This window comes from Taeniopygia guttata, chromosome 5 (genome assembly GCF_048771995.1).
Source record: "Taeniopygia guttata chromosome 5, bTaeGut7.mat, whole genome shotgun sequence".
Lineage (NCBI taxonomy): Eukaryota > Metazoa > Chordata > Aves > Passeriformes > Estrildidae > Taeniopygia > Taeniopygia guttata.
Genome location: NC_133030.1, coordinates 37,255,920 through 37,272,306, shown reverse-complemented (window position 1 = coordinate 37,272,306; position 16,387 = coordinate 37,255,920). Strand labels below are relative to the sequence as shown.

At 37.1% G+C, this 16,387-nt stretch overlaps 1 long non-coding RNA gene across 7 annotated transcripts in view; it reads left to right on the top strand.

Moving 5' to 3' along the window:
* The window catches only part of LOC101234101 (uncharacterized), a 43,437-nt gene extending 34,287 nt beyond the window's left edge, over nt 1-9,150 (top strand). Inside the window, exons 4-8 of one of the 7 annotated variants that reach the window (XR_012056381.1) lie at nt 25-125; nt 1,587-1,769; nt 2,470-2,532; nt 7,171-7,204; nt 8,343-9,150. This is a non-coding gene — a long non-coding RNA (uncharacterized lncRNA). Of the gene's footprint in view, nt 1-24; nt 1,528-1,586; nt 4,092-7,170; nt 7,205-8,342 lie in introns of those variants that run through there. The other 6 variants (XR_012056383.1, XR_012056382.1, XR_012056380.1 and 3 more) reach the window with 6 other exon arrangements.
* Nucleotides 9,151-16,387: the final 7,237 nt, after the last annotated feature.

Here is a 16,387-nt window from a genome sequence, read left to right as displayed (position 1 = left end):
TTTAAAGTTCTCTCATCTTTGCAGGGCACCTGGAAGCTTACCAAATTCAGGCTATTTTGAGCTCTGAGTGGGTGGGAGATAGCAAATGAAGATTGGATTATCACGCTTGATGGATTATTGTGATGGTAAGAAAGACTCAGCTAATCACAGCACAACTCTGGCCTGGGCTGTGGTGAAAAGGCAAATGTAGTTTTATCAAAATATTATCAGTGGCAGCATAGAAGTAACTGGGTAAATTATAAGAAGTGATGTACTTAAATACAGGAAAGGGACACCAGCAGGATTAAAGAGATGGAGTAAATGCTGGACACTAATGGATAAAATAAAGTAATACGGAGTGTGTATCAATAAGAAAACTTGGAAATTACTTTTAGTGTGAGTAAGTTCACAGAGTGAAGTGAAATATGAGAAGGGAATGGCAAAATTTTGATTAGAAACTGAAGTCAAATTCAATTCAGAAAGGAAAAGATATATTTAATAGGAAGAATGATTCAATCAAATTGTTGCAAGGAGTTGTCTAATTACAAAAGTAATTACCTTAATGCAAATTTACGATTATTGGCCTCTGAGGTATGAAAGAACACATCAAGCTACCCATTGGTCTTCTTTGAAGGTAAACTCTACCAATATACTACAATCTCTGCTGTCCTTTTCGAGTCCCTTATCTGAGAGTTCATGGAAGGCTGATAAAATACAAAATTTATTCTTCTTCTGGTTATTTTTCTAAATGTTTCAGGAATTAAAAACTTCTACCCATAAACATGATAGTTCATATTCAGGCCTCATAATTGGTACTCTGCCAATCAAAGAAACAGAGGTGTTACTGCTTGCTGCCCTTCCCGAGTCAGTAATATCAGGAACATGTCTGCAGTTTTGCTTGCCTTTATGTGAGGAATAAGAGAAAGATATATATATATATATATATATATATGAAGTACAATAGATTAATACAGGTGACAATTTAATACTAAAAATACAAATATATATATATATATAGTTAAACTAACTGGAGCTACTATGGAAATCAGTCAGAACTGCAAGTGCAGCATAAAATATGCCTCTATAGAAGACACATAAGATTTTTTAGAATAACAGTGGATAAGGTGGTAATTGCAAAAAGGATACCTGCTTATTGTTAGAAAAACAACAGGCTTATTTTTAGAAGATCTGAAATGAGGGATTAAGTCTAGTACAAGATTTCATATCTTATAGAAGAAGGATGAAGAAGGCAGTGTTTTTTGGGGGAAGGGATGCTGTTGTAGAGGCACGCCAAGAAAGAAGGAAACTGTCTTTCCTTAACAGTTGTAGGCAGAATTTGTACCAGAGCCATGATACTAAGGCTGAATCACTAGAGGATGTGTTTAAAACAGCTTGGTCTATTCAAGTTTAGAAGAGCTGATGAACTGTAGTTTCAGTAGGGAGGAAAAAAAAAAGGATAAAAAAAAGAAGAAAAGCAAAACTATAGCAAGGCTGGGGCAAGAGGGCCATATGCTGACTTTCTGAGTAGCCGTTTGTATGATAGTAAAGGTAAGAAGCTTTAACCACTTATTTTTTGCTACTCTTTTATTACATGTGCATGTGGAAAGAAGGCAGAATGGTATTAAACTGACATCCTGCCCCTACTGCCAGAATGTCTTGTTATGGCTTCAAAGGCTGGATTCACACAGCAGAAGGCACTGTCTGCTTTACTCACTTGCACACTAGTAAGGGCTCTTATACAGCCTGTGGGAAACCTGGGCTCAAATTCCTCTTCTGCTGTTGGAAGAAATGTAAGTATTTTTCATTTCTATGGAAAGAAGAAACTCATTTGCCAGACTGCAGGGTATTTTGAAATGGAGAACTTCTCAGTCTCTTCTGCTAGTTCTTTTTCACTTCACATGTCATACTTAAATGTTCTTTGAGTTAGAACAAAAATAGCTATCTAGTTTCTTGAGCACCTGCCTGGAAGATGGAGAACCTGAGGCTTTTGGTGCTGTTTGACTTAATGATAGACACAAACAGGGTCTGTGTTAACTTGCTCTCACTCCTGCATGTGTGAGCCTTGGTGCTCCTCTCGCCAGAGCTGCTGTTCATGGCTGCACCACTGATGTTCCCAGACGAGGTACTTGTTGATGACACGCAAGGGTGAAACCACTTGATGACATTAAAACTGCATCTCTGGCCAAAGAAAATTGCTGATAAACTTTGTTTTGCACACGTGGAACACAGTTTGGATTTGCAAGTGCAGCTATGTTTAATAGCTTCCCTTCTCTTGCATGTTCTTGCCTGTTAATTTTTTCTCCAGTCTGATTCCTAATCTCTATACTTGACTAGCAATTATTTTTTGGTGTTAAATTCCATCTGATCCTGTTGGTATTACTATGTCTTCCTCAAAATGACCTGACTTTGTCTCTGTGATTGCTATTTGTAGTACAGATCTGCAGAAAACCAGAAGTCTCTAACATTATCATTGCTATTTTTGATATACAGGCCTCCCATACTGATGGAAAGATCCAGGGGCGATTGCAAAAACAATATCTCTGATCTATTGAGGTTTGTTTCACATGTTTTTCTTTAAAGTAGTTACTACTTCCTAGGATATAAAGAAGTTTATTATTAAAAATTTGAACTGACTATACCATTATAATAAACTATTCCTTCTTCATCTTTTATGCAGAAATCAAATTGCAGATCTTTGTCAGAAATGAGTTATCTCAGCAGGGTGCAGAACAATAATTATTCATGCCAGGACTGCGGTGATAGACATTACTCATAACGACTCAAATTAATCATACGGCATATGATTGATGATGAGTACATCAAATTGTGTGGTGTGGACACATGAGGACTGTGGATATTGCTAAACATGTCTTTGATCCAAAATCAGAGGTGACCTTTTGAGGGAGGTCAAATAATCTAACTATTTTTTTAGTCATTAATATGGATCCACATATCAAATAAAGGCAATCAAAGTCTCTTTATTTTCCACTGACAACTTTTAAATCTCTGAAAAAAGAGTCCAGAAACATTATTGCTTTGCCATAGAATATTGTCAGTGAAACGTGTCTGCATGCCAACATAACGTTGTGTGCTTAAGATCTATATGTGGGTCTTAAGATTTTACACGTGATTTCTCCAGTCAAAAGGAAATTTAACAAATAAAGAAACAAATAAAATTAACTTGCCATTTTAGGATTATCTTGGTTAGGTAGAAGAAGGATTTAAATTTCCCCCTTTTGAGACTTTTTTTCCTAGGCACATGTTGTTAGCTGATCATGAAGGGTCAGGCTGATGCCTAGGTTTATCTCTCCTCACTGAAGTACTATGTCTCCACATCATCTCCATAGATTTTGGGTTTGCTACAGGATGGAGAATAAAGGCTTTTCACTTAGAATTCCTTTCTTTTTCATGTCCTCTGCACACATGAGGAGGGTGTGAAAATAATCTTGGCTCTCACTCCTCAACATGGCAGTGAGCTGAGCTGAGCTGGCAGGGGTGGTAAATAATCTATACTATAGAGCATTTGCAGGTTACTTTCTTTCTGGAGCAAGTAGGCAGTGGAGGCTGAGAAAGGGGTTGGAACTCTCTGAGTCACAATTTCTTTCCCAGCTTGCTCTGGAGGTGCTATAACTACTTGCTGTCCCAGACATGGGCAATTGAACACAGGCTCAATTTGGCCCTCAATAAAGAAGAAATCATGAGTCTGAGAAAAATTGTTCCATTTCATGAACCAATTTTCTTATGAGAAGACACAGCATATCCACAGAATTTCTGCAAACAGCAGAGGAGACAGATGTATATTATCTGTGATAAGAGGAAATGGCTGAATTGCTTATTGCGAAAAAATTAGTTTCCTTGATGACTCATTATTTTAAAAATTGCCTGTCAACTTAATAAGTGGACTTTATTATTATTATCATAGTTTATTTTTTCTATTACAGTAGCACTCAGGGGCTGCAGTCAAAAACTGGGGTTTCATTGTGCTAACCACCATGTACAAATAAAATCTCTGATGGTCCATGCCCTAGGAAGCTTACTATTTTGAATCCCCAAATTGCAAAATTTTGAGCATATTTTTTATTTCAAGTCTCTGGGTGTGTATTTTTAGCAAATAAACTGTTGACAATTTTTTCCCTGAAAGATTCTTTTCTTTTAAAGCAGATGAAATATCTGGAAAATGTAAAACCAATAAAGAGGATCCAAATTCCTCTTTGTCCTTAGCAGACAATTTCATATTAAAGTGCATTATGAACTCTGATTAAGAAATCTGCACAACTAGTAAAAGTTCTGACATTGAATTCATTAGTTCCAAATCTTCAAGAGATACAGAAATGGATAGGTTATAAAATAATTAATTTAGATTGTCAAAACACACATGGTCACTATGTCTATATATATATATCCCCCCCCCCCCCCCCCCCCCATGCACGCACACATATATATAAGATACATTTGGGAAGTAATAAGTTCATAGAATCCTGGAATGGCTTAGGTTGGAAGGGACCTGGAAAAAATCATCTAATTTTGACCCATATTACAGGGGCAGGGACACCTTCCTCCAGACCAAGTTGCTCAGAGTCCCATCCAACCTGGCCTTGAACACTTCCAGGGCTGGGGCAGCTACACCTTCCCTAGACAACCTTTTCCAGTGCCTCACCACCTCCACAGTAAAGAATTTCCTCCTAATATCTAATCTAAACCTACTCTCTTTCAGTGGAAGCCATTCCCCCTTGTCTTGTCACTCCAGACCCATGAAAAAAGCCTCTTTCTATTTGTCATGGAGGCTCTCTTCAGGTACTGTGAGGCTGCAAATAAGTCACCCCAAAGCCTTCTCTTCTGCAGGCTTAACAATCCCAATTCTCTCTACCTTTCCTTGCAGAAGAGTTCTCTATCCCTCTGGCCATCTTGGTGACCTCCTCTGGAGTCACTCCAGCAGCTCCATGTCCTTCCTGTACTGGCCCCCCCAGAGCTGATGCAGCCCTGCAGGTGGCTCTCAGCAGAGCAGAGCAGAGGGGCAGAATCCCCTCCCTGGCCCTGCTGCCCACGCTGCTTTGGATGCAGCCCAGGACACGTTTGGCTCTCTGGGCTGGGAGTGCCCATGGCTGGTTCATGTCCAGCCTCTACCCACAGCACCCCCAAGTCCTTCTGGGCAGGGCTGCTCTGGTCTGTCCATCCCCAGCCTGTGCTGGTAAAGGGGGTTGCCCTGACCTAGGTGCACCACCCACATCTGATCTTGTTAAACCTCAGGAGGTTCCCATGGGCACACTCCTGGAGCTTGTCCAGGTCCCTCTGGATGGCATCCCATCCTTCAGGTTTGTCAAGCATGCTGCTCAACTTAGTGTCACCTGCAAACTTGCTGAGGGTGCACTCAATCCCTCGATGTCATTTATGAAGATATTGAATAACACAGGTCCCAGTAGAGATCCCTAAGGCACACCAGTTTTCACTGATGTTCCTTGGTACTCTGAATCATTGGCCATTATCCTCTAGAAGTGGCCATTCAACCAATTCCTTATCCATCTATCAGTTCATCCATCTAATCTCTCTTTCTTAAAAAATTTTTTTTTTAGCACTATCATATTAAAAATATAGCATTAATGAAGGCACTCTGGCATCAATAGAGAAATTATTTACCAACCATTAGATATAGGAAAAAAACCCCATATATTTTAACAGATGCTGAATAATAATCAAATCATTAGGTATTGTGTCATGATGGCTTTACAGCTTTACCTATATTTTTAGTAGTAACTGTATCTCCATAACTCCCACTTTCATATCTTGTCCATTATTTTTTTCCTACTTAATTTGGCAACTCTAATTGACGATAATTTCAGAGTCACTGTAACTTCTTAAAGTAATTCATATCACATTCACCTAGCAGTATGAGCTGCCCACTCCTTGTATTTCAATGAAGCTTTTCAAAGAGAACATTTTGTTAGGACTTTATTCACCACTTAATTTAGCGTGCTTAAAAATCATCTTGATAGTCTATAGAAATAATGATACACCAGTGTTAAAACAGTGTATTGGCAGAAATGGAACCTCAGTTATGTGACACAGGCCTGAATTTAACATTTTCCTTTTATATTAGTCAAATTTGATGTTGGGTATTCTATTTCTTAAAAATGTAGAATTCAAAATCACAGAGGCAGAAGTTATTCTGTAGTTTCTCTTGGAATGTAAAAGTGTGATGTTTTTAAATCAAAATTTAAGACCTGCTTTTACATCTACTTTATGTTCCTGTATAGCAGGCTATCAAAGCTTGCTTTGTGGCATTTCCTATGTACAAATGAGGAAAAACTCCTAAGACTGGTGATTTATATTTTTTTAGACTTTAACTGAACTTTTAATTAGCATTCCAACTCTAGAGTATAATTTTGTCTTGGTTCTTCTTAAAGGCTATTGCTTCTTCCAGTCAATTACACATTTTTTTCAATTAGCTTTTCTTAGTGAAGCACCATTTCCTTATAAAATTAACTGCCCTGTCCCATAAAATTCTTTGCAATACAACACACTGTGCACCACTGACCTGCCCAAGGTATTGCCACAGACCTGAGGCAAAGGTGAGAATGGAACCTTACAGCTTTATAAGGATTTCATAGCAGCCTCTTAAATGCCTGGACATTTTCTTTAGTGTAACTTTTTAATAAGCAGGGGAAAGAAAATGTTCATGAATCAGTTCAGAAACCAAGAATTAGTTCTGGTCCATAGTGAGTAGTGTGGCTCCAGTGTGCAGTAGCTGCATATTTTGCTGCTATATTAAAACATCAAGTTTGGTGAATGTGTTTATTCCTTGGTGTCTGAAGGGCAACCATATAATTCTGGTATACATATTAGAAAATTGTTTTCCAGGATTTTTTCCAGTAAAAGTTATCCCCACTTCCAAGTATTTCTGACTGTCTTTTTATCTGTACTTCTCAATTAGTTTTGAAGGATGTCATTGTGTACCCTCAGCCTGGGAAGTGAAGTAATCAGGTAATATTCAGAATCACTGGGCTGTGTAATCTGATTATGAATGTTTACTTTGTGATTCTGCCATAGAGGAGAATCAAAGCCATGGGAAGGACACACAGAGAAAAATACAAAAACAAGCTCTCAGAAGTTTATTCTTCTGAAATGCACATTCTTAACTCAAGCCAAACTTGTAGAAACAGAGATTAATGACAAAAAACCTTTTGTGCTTTACAGTAAAGCTTATCTTTTAGAGAACATAGCAGATCAGGTAAGTAATTCTTCTGTCTTTATATTTTCTGCTCAAGCTTGCTCAAAACTATTGTATGAAATGTGAAGCTAATGAATGTGAAGCTATGAAATGTGAATGGGAATAAATCAAAGTATTTGGAAGAAATTTTGGTCAAATCTTTTGGGGAGGCAGCTACTAGCCAAGCAATCAGTTCTATGAAACACTGATATTGCCTGAATGCTGTACAGCAGTAGCAGAAGAATGTTAGATTGTTTGTGCTCAGAGTGGTTTTGTATGAGAGAAAGACTAGGGATAAACTGGAAAAGAGTTAAAATGATGGCAATGAGACAAATCTAAGGACCTCATAAAAGCTGTAGTCTAGATAAGGATTGGATAGAGATGAAGAGTTGGAGAAGAATATGGAAGTCTGGTGGAAAAAAGCTTCCTCAGAAATATGAGCTCCTCAAGTTATTCTGAAGATTAACCTGCATTTATGACAATAGTATATCTACTGGGAGGTCATTTCAGATGCTAAAAATACCTTGAAATCAGTAAATCTTTTTAATAAAAAACTGTGTGTGTTTGAATAATGCCAAGAAAACTAGATTGAGGAGAAACTATTAAGGTTTTTTTATAGGGTATGAATTCCCATATCTACAGATACCAGTGATGATTCAGTTACCCTCTTACACGAAAACAATTTACAAAGTTCTATTTTTGTCCACAGAACCTGACGGTGTTTTTATAGGGTGGCTATGATTCAAGAGAGAATGCATCTTGCTATCAGCAAGTGAAGGCAAAGTGGGTGGGAGAGAGGAGGGAAGGGGAAGAGCTGTCATTCATTCCTTTATTCACTGAGTATAACACAGGGCAAGAAAGAAGCAAGAAGGAACCATGGTTCTGTGATATGAGTGCAAATCCAGTAAATTCTGGAGCTCTTCCTGGTATGCTGCAAAATGCACTAAGATTTTTCCAAATTTGCCAGTCTGACCTTATCCCACAGCTCACAATATCCATACCAAGGATACATACCATGCACTACTGAGTGCCCTGGTTATAGTTCCTGGCTAATTACATGATCCAAAAGTGACAGAGAAGCTTTGTGTTACCTGAAATTTCCAATATATTAGAATAAAAACGTGCAACATCAGTTGTGACTCATGCTTAACTGGTTTAGGTTGCATTGAAATCCCTCGTAATAAATACACTGCAACCTTCAAGGATTGGATCAAGCCAAGTTGCCAGGCAAGTCTAAACACAATTTGTATTTCTCTAGTTATTGCAATAAAAGTCTTACAGTCATGTCCTTCCATTAAAGTCCTAATGACTGACACAAGACTGCCTTTTCTCCTTGGGAAGAGATAGTACAGCTGAATAGAGCTGAGACTTCCTTTGTTGAAATCACTTCAAGCTCTTCTCCTATGTTGGCTAATTTCTTAATGCCTGCAAGTTTCCTTTTCTCATGGAGGCCTCATAATAATGTTTTTATTTATTTGTTACTTTTATTTTTCTGCAGGTACATGCCAGCTCAGGAAGAGAGGTTTTCAGTGAGCAGTAATCTTTCCCCTTTGGTAGTCTGAGGTTTTCATTGCTGACTTCTTGCCTTTACCAATCACTACTTTTCTCTCCACTTTTATGAACTGTCTTGAATTCTATTAAATATAACACATTAGAATATCCTGAACGTAACATTTGATTAAGGGGTGCTGTTTAGATAATTACCTTTTACAAATTATTCAGGAATGCAGAACAAAGACAATGACAAAAAACCAAGGGAATTGCCCTTTGGAATAAGTTTTAACATTTTGAACTGTTTTAACATTTATTGGACAAGTGTACATTTTTGAGTTGATTTGAGCCTGGATTTTTTGGGTTATTTTACAGCAGCATCAGTAAAAGAAAGTCATTGGTATAAAGAGGCTGAATCACCAGAGAAGGTGTGAGTGCCTGGACATGTATTAAAATTTTGAATAGACATGTCAGGAAAAAAAAAAAAAAATCTGTCATGCATGTCTAGCATTAGGTGGAAGTAAAATAGGTGAAAAAGCAAAATCGTCAGTTTTTAAAAAGCAAGAATAAATAAGAGAATATGGGAATCTCATGGGTTTTAACAAGACCAAGTGCTGGTGCTGCACCTGGGTTGGGCAAACCCCCAGTACCAGTACCCCATGGGGATGGACAGACCAGAGCAGCCCTGCCCAGAAGGACTTGGGGTGCTGTGGGTAGAGGCTGGACATGAGCCAGCCATGGGCACTCCCAGCCCAGAGAGCAAACGTGTCCTGGGCTGCATCCAAAGCAGCGTGGGCAGCAGGGCCAGGGAGGGGATTCTGCCCCTCTGCTCTGCTCTGCTGAGAGCCACCTGCAGGGCTGCATCAGCTCTGGGGGGGCCAGTACAGGAAGGACATGGAGCTGCTGGAGTGACTCCAGAGGAGGTCACCAAGATGGCCAGAGGGATAGAGAACTCTTCTGCAAGGAAAGGTAGAGAGAATTGGGATTGTTAAGCCTGCAGAAGAGAAGGCTTTGGGGTGACTTATTTGCAGCCTCACAGTACCTGAAGAGAGCCTCCATGACAAATAGAAAGAGGCTTTTTTCATGGGTCTGGAGTGACAAGACAAGGGGGAATGGCTTCCACTGAAAGAGAGTAGGTTTAGATTAGATATTAGGAGGAAATTCTTTACTGTGGAGGTGGTGAGGCACTGGAAAAGGTTGTCTAGGGAAGGTGTAGCTGCCCCAGCCCTGGAAGTGTTCAAGGCCAGGTTGGATGGGACTCTGAGCAACTTGGTCTGGAGGAAGGTGTCCCTGCCCCTGTAATATGGGTCAAAATTAGATGATTTTTTTCAGGTCCCTTCCAACCTAAACAATTGTATGATTCTATGCTCTGATTCTCATTAATAATGTAGGAATAAAATAACCTAAACCCCTATGTTTTTACCAGAAATTCTAAGATTTTCTTAACACTATATACACAGCTGACTTATTAATCTTGATTGCTTTATAAAAAGCCCAAATAATTTTCCATTAGTAGATTTCCATTATTTTTCTATTATTAGATCTCAAGATCTCTGCAGATATTTGTATGCCTAGGTTTTCTCACCACACTTGTTTAATGTGAGATATTGGCGGTTTCCTTTTTTAAACACTGGTTTCTATTATCAAAGATGGATTGATTTTAAATTCACACTTGGATTTTTATCTCCTTTGAATGATATAAACTGTTGAATGATATAAGGTATTTTTTAACTCTAGATGATTTTTCTGTATCAGATTCTCTGGGTTTTTTTATCTTCATTTATCACTGGAAGCAGTGATGCCATCTCTTTCTTTTAGAATGGCAAAAATTTATGTATTCAATTTTCTCTCTTTGCTGTGTACATACATTGATGTTTGTATAATGTATATTTTTACATTTAAATAACATTGGTAATGGTGCTTTAATTTTCTCTAACTCTGATGTTGTTAATTTGGACTCACATTTCAGATCAGAAACCCGATTTGAACATGAGGGCTGCAACTTCATTTGTAACCAAAGGTAACTGCAACTGTTTTTTTTTTTTTATATAAGATGTGCCAAGAGCAGGAATAAAGACTTCATAACTTCTTATGGGTTAAGAAATGGAGTTCACTGGGGAAAAATTAAATAGGCAGACAACAATAGACAAGTTATAGTGAGGCTTATTTTCTGTTATTTTGCTAAAATCTCCACAGGATTCTTACCACTGTCCTCTGAATTGGGTGATTTTCTTGGCACTTAGATGCCTTGTTCTCCTACTAGCATTTTCATTCTCTCAGGTGTAGCCACTGATGTTGTGAAACATCTTTAGTAGGCAATCTTCTTTGAATATTCTGCCTCCTTTACTCTTATCTGACCTTGTGCTTAGTATTTTTTCTTTATCAGAGAATGAACACTAGTTCAATAGTTGAAGTCTATAATCTCATATCAGCTTTAACTCGATACTTTTGTTTCCTCACATCCCATCTATTGCTACCACTGTCAGTTATCTCAAAATTAATTTTACTTTCCTAGTTAGAAGTGCCAAGTTAAACTGAAGTGCTATAGTACATACCCTGTATTCCTTTGACTAATTTATTTCAATTGTTAAAGTTTAGTTTTCTAAACTTGTTATTACAGAATCAGTTTCAAGGAGCTCAGCAACTGATGGTTCCCTGTCCCACAATACTGGGATTAAAATATTGTTTCCACTGCAGCCCAGCAAAATGCCCAGTTTCATTGATATATGTTGTGATATATTCCCTCCCTTCTGCTCATCTGCCTTTCTAGTTTTACAATTTTTCTTATTTTTTAAAAATATCTATAGCACAACCAACTGCAATTAGATCTTTACCCTCCAAGTGACTCAAACCTTCTGTCATGCAGCTTGCCTGTTGATATAACATCTGCTATACAGAACGGTTACATCCTATATTTAGTTGGTTTAAACCACTATGACATGGAAATCTCTTCATTTCAACTCCAGCAAGCTGGGGAGTCAAATTCCATTTCTGTGGATGAGTAACAGGCAACTTCCTTATATGCTTCCTGTTAAAGAATTTCTGGTCATCTGGGATAAATCTCAAGTTCTTGAAAATTTTGAGCAAAGCTGAGACTAAGGTTTGCTTTAGGACCATTTAAACTGAGTCTCAGTTAGGGTGATAATTTCATTTCTGTGATACTTTGATTCCAAGATCACAAATGCTGATGAAAAAATGAATGCACTTATCCCTGCCATCTTACTGTCTGTGCCAAGAATTTCTGCATGAAACAAAGAGATACCTCCCTAGAATTGCAACTAACTGCCTCCAGCATCTAGAACAACATAACAACATCAGATCATGGTCTACCATCTGCTTTTTCTCTCAGACTGGACTAATGAGCTCATCAGCTCATGGTGCGTCTGGACTTGCTGAAACTCTAGCTGAGACTTGCTCAATTTGAACCTCACCTGGTATTCTGAAGAAAGGGTTGAACTGCAGGGTCCCAAGTCAAATAGCATGTGCATATTTTTTTTTTTTTGTTTTTAAAGATTTTACTTCTTTTGAAGTTATACCTTACCTTAACCTTTTGAGTATATAACTTTCTTCTTTCTCAAAGATAGCTCTTTGCTTTCAGTTAATTTTATTTTTAATTTATAAATAGCAAAGACCAAAACTGTAAGATGCTCTTGTGCAAGAATTAGTTCTAAAATCAGATTGAAGAGAAAGCAAAAGGAAGAAGATATAGTGACAGAGAACTTTTGGTTTAAAATCTTCCACTTTTTGTGTTTTACAAGATTTCTTATTTCTTTCATTGACTTGTAGGCACATAATACACAAAATCACTTGTGCCAATGATTAGAATTCAGATTGCAGAAAAGAGAACAAATATCCACCCTCATTTGTTCAACACTGCTACTGCTCACACAGACAGGGTCAGTTTTGGGAGCCAAGTTAAAAAGCCCTTATTGTGGTTTCAAGAAAACACTGGGTAATGAAGCCACAATGACATTGTTGCTGGTTCTTAGATATCACCCTTTCCCTCTCTCAACAGAAAAAACAGTACCTTTTCATTACAGTTTAAAAATAGAGCTATCTAGTCAGTTGGTGTTACAGACTCCCATGCCATAACTTTTAAGATCCGTTAAGTCCTGATACTTTTGCTTAAGTCCATGAGATCCCATTTTTCCTGTGCTGGAATTTCTCTCATTCCTACTAATTTTATGCTGACATTATTTAAAGTTGTACTACTGATTATTTATTGCACCATTACAAAGATAAGAATTAGGTTTCAGAGAGATTTTTCATCTCTTCTTAGAACAGAACTAACAAACAGTAGCCATAATTTTGATTAATTCAATAAAATATGCAAGATCTTCATTAGCCAGTGCAAGTCCTTTGGAGTAAATAAAAGTAAATTGTAATGTCAACTGGTCTAGCTCCATTTCCAGCAATAGACTTATCCTTGTTTATAGCAGTTGAGAATTTAGCTTACTGTTCTGGCACAAACAAACGTTATTATTTTGTACCACTTTTATTTTTAGGTTGTTGTTGAATCTCTTGTAGGTTGCTCAGAAGTTTCTACCTATTTAATCTATCTGCTTTGCTTGCTGTGAGCCTGTTCCTCAAAAAATGTCTAAGGCAGGGCAGCAGCCCACACATAAGCACAAGCGAGACAGAAGGAGAAGGAGTGAAAACAAGAAGTCAGTGGAGCACTGCCAAGTTTCACTAGTTGAGGTCTGCTCTGAAACATTTTCAGTGCTTCTTTCAGTGTTGCTGATTCTGGTATGTAGCTTGAGTCTTTGGTTTGAGTCCCTTGGGAAATACACTAGCAATAAGAATAGAAAAGCAATTTAGGTGGCATCTTTGATCATCATTGCTGTCAATCAACCCAGGGCTTGGCATTAACATATGCTCTTCAGAGAAAAAACTAATCTACTCCATTTGGTAACAATTAGAAACATTAATATGACAGAAACGAGACTGAAAACCTGAACTTTTTTTTTTTTTGAAGCCTGTAGAATGATAGGAAAATATTTTTAAAATACAGTTTTTATTTTAAGCTTCCAGGAGTAATACTGGTGACATGGTCTATGTTGCATTATATAAAGAAAATCTGATTTCCAGATTAGATTTCCAGTTTTTAGAGCTGTTTTATTTTAATTTTTAAGCTAATGTAGTAAGAGAAAAGAAACTGAAATAAAAATAAAACAAAAGATACCTATACTTTAGTTTTCAGTTCACTGTTTCTATACATTTTCAAGTTTTGACTCCCTTCATCCAGAGTCATAATGAGAAAATTTCTCTAAATCTCAATTTTCTTTCATAAATGGAAAAAATATTTGCTATCTTGTTCTAAGTAGTCCCTTTATAATTTTTAATGCTGAAAACCAATATCTATTGTCAAATTGCCTAAAACCAGAAATTGTAGACATGAAAATGAAAAATAATTTATTTTATAATTTTTTCTCTGATTATATATGTATATATCTTCAGTTCAGACACTGATCTATCTGCATTTTAAACATTCTTAAAAACATTATTTCTTTCAGATCACACATGCACTGAACAATGGTGTGTGTTATGACATAGATGACTCAACTCAACCATATAAAACAAGCATATTCAATTGCTTCACTAATAAGAAAACTGCAAGAAAGCCAGTTCTGAGGTTAACTGATTTTCTCTTTTAGTCAGAGGTTCTCCAGAAACCTCATGCCATGAAAAAAAAAAAAGGAAGATAATCAGAATCATTATTCAGTATATATTTTGAAATACATGTGTTTATTTTCTTTACAGAACATGAATATTAAAAAAAATAAGTGCAGAAGACAGTTAATAAAAAGAATGACTGTTTCATTATCCCTTTCAATAGTTTCACACTTGGATGAAAATGATTGAGATAGATTATACTTTAAGTGTACTTTTTCTTATTAAAACTTAGAAGAAAAAACGTCCTATGGCTATAGAACCGATCAGAATGAAATAATTTGAAATTCTATGCTGAAAAACAAACATTTCACCCCAACTCAAAAGGTGCCATCACTTTATCCATCTTTAGGTTTTAGGTAATTGTAAGTAGATCCTTAGAGGAACAAACAAAGACATAAATAATCCAATCTCTAGAAATTCTATTTTTACTTGGAGCTGGTAATCAACAGAACAAATTATTGAGAGAGCGCACCACAATCTACAATCTTGCAAGGAAGACAGTGTACTTCTTTGGAAGATACGCTGTAAGTAGAGAGAAATATGAGAAGCATGCTGGGATCTGCTCTGCAGGAAATCCAACAGGACAGTCAAAGCAGTCTCTTCTGAGTTTAATTCTGAGAAACTGCGAGTCACACTTTATTCCCCTCAATCGACAATTCTTGTATCTCACAGTTAGAGACTTTTGTGTTGTACTATTTCCATGGCAGAATAAAATTGAAAGTGTGGCATGACACGTACTAAACAGAATGTGTTAAGATGTCTGTCTTAGTTACCCAGAAAAAAAATCTGGAGTAACTCGAGAATTTGGCTCATTGATTCAAGACTTTACACTTACCAAAATGTAAGGCAAGTGTAACAGAAGAAGTATCAAAGTCACTTGGAGTTAATCTGTTTTAGGTAAACTGATACAATGTTGTTAAATCGTGTTTATAAAAGCCCACAAAGGGCTTAAGAGAATTGGTAAAGAGAACTCAAAAACATACACTGCGTTTTTTTTTTTTAATGAGTCACAAGAAGAGCTGTCCTTTCTAAATATTCTTTTACTTCCAACTGCCTAGCCTAGTGCCTACTGACGTGATGCAGAGACTTGGCAGAGAATAAATATTTTTTAAAACTTACTCATTAACACCTTGGGCCCATCCATCAGAATGATTGACATCAAGAGACAATGCAATTTTTTTTTTTTTTTAATAGGACACAACATGTACAAAGGCTTTCTGTGGGCTAATGAGGCACACCTGACAGATGTGTGAGTCATTTGACACAATGGGTGGTATTCATGAACACTATCACCTTGCAATCAACTCAGGATAACATTCCTCCTTATTTTTTTGAATCCCCTTTTCTTTAAAATAAAAGGGATTTAGGAATAACTGCACAGGATTCAAAGCAAAGTCATTTATATGCTCCATCCCTGAGATGCTACTAATAATGATGTTCATGACATTATCTGAAATTTCATTAGGAAAATAATAAGAACTTCCTGAACTGTGTCTAAGAGATAGACTTCATGTGTTCCATGCCATGCACTTTATATTATTGCACCAAATGAATCCAGTAAAGACTAATTGGCATGAGTGAGTAACATAGCAGTGCAATAAAGATAACTTGTCACCTTTTGCTCATCTGCTCAATGTTGTCTCTAAAGGGTAATAGGTTTCATTATAGCCTGCTGTATTTCAGGGAGATTCAGCAGGCAAATTATGCAAAAGTAGAGAATCACAGTGGGTTTTAGAGTAGCATTACCTTTACAAAAGAGGAAAACCAACAAAATGCCCGAAAGAAGGTACATCCTGAAAAAAAGGTCTATTAAATAGGCACTATGACTCTGGAAGCTTTCAGAAATTTAATCTGTCTTTTAAGTGATCTGGCAGTCTTTTGCCAAATATTTCAGAAGATTCCTCTGCCTATCTATAGTAACAAGGTTGGCTGTATTCTGTGACTTACCCTGTGAACTCAGGCCACGCAAGTCAGCCTGATCCATATTCATCATGTGTGTCAAGCCCTGCTTCTCATCCTTCATCATGTACTTTCTGTACT